Raw genomic sequence first — 3,971 nt, 5'->3', positions numbered from 1 at the left:
AAAATCAATAAAGTCATGTTCGCAAAACGATTTTAACCATACTTATTCGACAGGAAATTTAACAAGGATTCAGAATCTGCAATAAAATCAATTTTAAGATTTTTTTTGTAGAAGTTATGAGCATTTAAAGTTGAACTTTGTTTCGTTTTTTGCATCATAAAAAAAAAATTTGTAAATTGGTCGACTTTCAGGTAATATTACAAAAAAAAACATAAAACCAATGGTTATGGTTTTTACTTTAAATGATAGATACATTCATAAACTATTAAAGAATCTAAAAAAAACGACACTTTGGTTTGGGCTTCTACAGGTAAATCGCTACCTGCCAGGTGTCCATTTTTTTCACCTTTTTCTACCTAAAGTAGTCTATATCTTCTGACGCCAATGAAAGCCACTGACTACACTATGACTACAAGTTCCGTGGATCTTTCCTGGATCAGAATTAACTTTCATCGGCTGCGTCGAGCTGCGTCTGCGGAAATGCAACGCAAAAAACCAAAACAACTCAGGGTAAAATATACCAAAATACCGACACAATTTCATACATTTCAAGAAATATACTAACTGAAGCCCGTGGCGGTTACACTTCGAATTAAAAAAAATTTTTTTTTTTCAGTTTTCAAATTATTTTTATTTAAGCAAATACATAAAAATAAACATAAAAAATTACATAAAAATTTTTGTTTAAAAATTGTTTTCATTGAAAAAAAATTATTTTTTCACTTTGATACCCTTTAAAAAGGCGTATTTGTGGGCGTGGTACTTTATGCAGTACATATATATATTTTACAACAATTACCTGTCCAATGCCGTTTCAATTATTCGATTACCTTATTTGGTTCAAAAGATATGATTTTTGCAACGCTAAATGAGAAAAGGAGCTACTGTGCGACGGCAGAATTTGTACTTATATTAGTTTTTACACGGCTTATACATTTGCATACTCAATTGTAAATTTGTAAACAAAAAGTTCACAACTCAGCTAATAATGCCTGAATCCACTTCAGAATTTATATTTAAGTTAGTTTTTACACGTCTAATACATTTGCATACTCAATTGTAAATTTGTAAACAAAAAGTTCACAACTCAGATAATAATGCATATATCCACGGCAGAATTTATATTTAAATTAGTTCTTACAATGCTAATACATTTGCATACTCAATTGTAAATTTGTAAACAAAAAGTTCACAACTCCGCTAATAATGCATGTATCCACGGCAGAATTTGTACTTATATTAGTTTTTAGAAGGCTAATACATTTGCATACTCAATTGTAAATTTGTAAACAAAAAGTTCACAGCTCCGCTAAAAATGTCTGTATCCACTTCAGAATATGTATTTATAATAGTTTTACACGGCTAATACATTTGCATACTCAATTGTAAATTTGAAAACAAAAAGTTCACAACTCAGCTAATAATGCCTGAATCCACTTCAGAATTTGTATTTATATTAGTTTTTACACGGCTAATACATTTGCATACTCAATTGCAAATTTGTAAACAAAAAGTTCACATCTCAGCTATAATGCATGTATCCACGGCAGAATTTATATTTAAATTAGTTCTTATGTAATGGTTGCCTACACTGAAGAAAAATTGATCACAACTATCTACAGTGTAAGTTAACTGAATCAGGCAGCAGTGTATACAGCGGAACGGGACCCTCTTGTTGTTTCTAGCTCTTCCGGGATGGGGGGGTTATTGCTGTTACTGCTTCCGACATTACACGAAGAATTATTTATAGAGTCCCTATCTGAAACTAATAAGCCATCTGATCATGGCTGAAATATTCAGGCTAACTGCCTACAAAAGAAAATCAGAGAAAATCTCCAACTCACAGGACGACAATAATGATGAAAAAGGAATATGTCTAGCACCAGGATCTGTTCGTGGCGTCTTAGCTGTTGTTTGACACACACAGAGTCGCTACCCACCCTACCAATGCCTTTGTACTTTAAGTGTTAGCAAAGACCCCATATTGTAGCTGATCAAAACATTTAAATCCCCAGGTCACGAGATGATTGCATCTACTCCATCATGATATTACTGATTCGATATGACATACTGCATTATTTATTTAAATAATTTCAATAGAAAAGTAACTTAAAGAAATTCTGGTTACTGACATAATAATTTCGAATGTTCGTTTTAATTAATTTGCTTCTTTTCATTTTTTTAATTTAAAACAATTCAGTTGCGATTCATTTATGCTTTCATTGTGACTACAAATGTTTTTAAACGAGAACTTAATGATTAGTTTCTAATTTATTTGTATTGTATTTACATATGTTCTGATAAAGTTAGCGAAAAGCAGAATAAAACTACGCGTTCATAATTCAAATATTTAATCTTCATAATTACGTTGGTGCTGGTAGCCATAGAGATCCGCAATGCATACACTAGCCAAGAATATAACAAAACAAACGCATACCGAGAATTAAGATTTGGTAATGATCATTATATACTCAATAAGAGCGCTGCTAGAGGAGCATTTATACGCAATTAGAAGTGTTCAGAATCTGGCAGCCCAAAACAAAACAAACAGAAAAGAATAACGAACAGAGCTTACGGCTCTTCACGGTAGCAGCGGTGGTTTTGGATGATCATATCATGTCACATTAAATGGTGTTTATATATATATATCCATTTTGGATCACTTACCCCATCCGATCCTCGTTGAAGGCCTTCACGATGACGTGGATGACGAGCTGTTAGCGTGTGTTTAAATGATTGTTAATTTAATGCAACATAAATGATTCGTTTGATCGACCCTGCTTATCGCGTTCTTTATGTCTGGTTGTGCGGGTTTTTAGGGCACATGAACCTAGGTCAAGTTTACGCAATCGCGTTCGCTTAGCTAGCGCATGCACTCTAGATACATACTACAGTTTTCCGAGGCTCAAACGAGCCAGATGCGACCGAAATCTGATTAAAAAATCCGAAACTTTTACAGTTGCATAAAACCTAACTAAATCTGCACTCCGGATCTAATGCCGGTTTTGTTTATTTCTGGAGGAGTTTACTCCGATCCTACGCCTTCGTCACGCGCTGGCCGAAAATTGTGGTCCCTGGCCACAACGTTTGTCGTCTCCCTTCCTCTGCCGCAGCTGGCGAAGCGCGGAAAGGAAAATTAAGTAATCCCACGCCGATGACGTAATCGGGGCTCCTGGCCACCGAACAGATTCGCGGGCAGGGTCGCAAAGGTTTTCGCTTCACCCTTGGCAATATTCCGCTTGCCCTTATAGGAAGGTTCGACTAGAAAAACAACCGTGGTTACGGGGAGAGCTTTCAGTCATATAAGAAAACTATTTACCGACAGAGGATGATGCAGAGTAAACTGCGGTACGCTTGAGCGTGGAGCTCCAGAAGGTTCCTTCGCCTGTATGTAGGCGTGCAAGCCGAGAAGGCACGCCGTATTGCGCTGTCTCTATAGGAAACCAATATTACTGCAAGTGCAAATGGCTTGAAGTCTCAAAATAATTACCCAAAACCGGTGCGCGACACTGGCGGATGGTTAACTGGTCGGATGCAACGGCCGATGCCTTGTATTAAATTGGCAAAAGGGACACGTGGCACTTGTGTATTAATTTCGCTCACAGATCGACACTTCTGTAGCGTTCGGCGTTGCAGTGAAAAAAGGAAGAAGGCGGATGTTTTGATCGTGTCGGAAATGATGCTTAATCGATTAATTCGTGCTGTCAACTGTCAATTTCGCACAGCTGATTGTGATCGACTAGGGCTGGAGCATACGATATGACTATCGTAAGGCGCGTATGTCAAATCTTTTGAATTTTACAACGTTAACCTTTGCTGCCCATTACAACCACAGATAATCTGGCAAGTAATCGCAGACACGATTAGCTGGAATCAGCTTCGTATATCCTTTGCGTGGTAGGTTCCTATCTCCTTTCCTGCTAACGTTTCCAATAGATAAAACGAACTACCTAATTTCTTCTTAATTCGAC

The 3,971-nt window shown here is 36.7% G+C and overlaps 1 long non-coding RNA gene across 1 annotated transcript; it reads right to left on the bottom strand.

Annotated features, from left to right (window-relative positions):
• Positions 1-2,386: 2,386 nt before the first annotated feature.
• Positions 2,387-3,744, bottom strand: LOC121502674 (uncharacterized). The gene is made up of 3 exons (XR_011445726.1): positions 3,491-3,744; positions 3,320-3,433; positions 2,387-3,261 (listed from the first exon to the last, which is right to left on the bottom strand). It is a non-coding gene; the product is annotated as an uncharacterized lncRNA (long non-coding RNA).
• Positions 3,745-3,971: the final 227 nt, after the last annotated feature.

This window comes from Drosophila kikkawai, unplaced genomic scaffold (genome assembly GCF_030179895.1).
Source record: "Drosophila kikkawai strain 14028-0561.14 unplaced genomic scaffold, DkikHiC1v2 scaffold_14, whole genome shotgun sequence".
In the NCBI taxonomy this organism is placed as follows: Eukaryota; Metazoa; Arthropoda; class Insecta; order Diptera; family Drosophilidae; genus Drosophila; species Drosophila kikkawai.
This window is presented reverse-complemented; position numbering and strand designations above follow the sequence as displayed.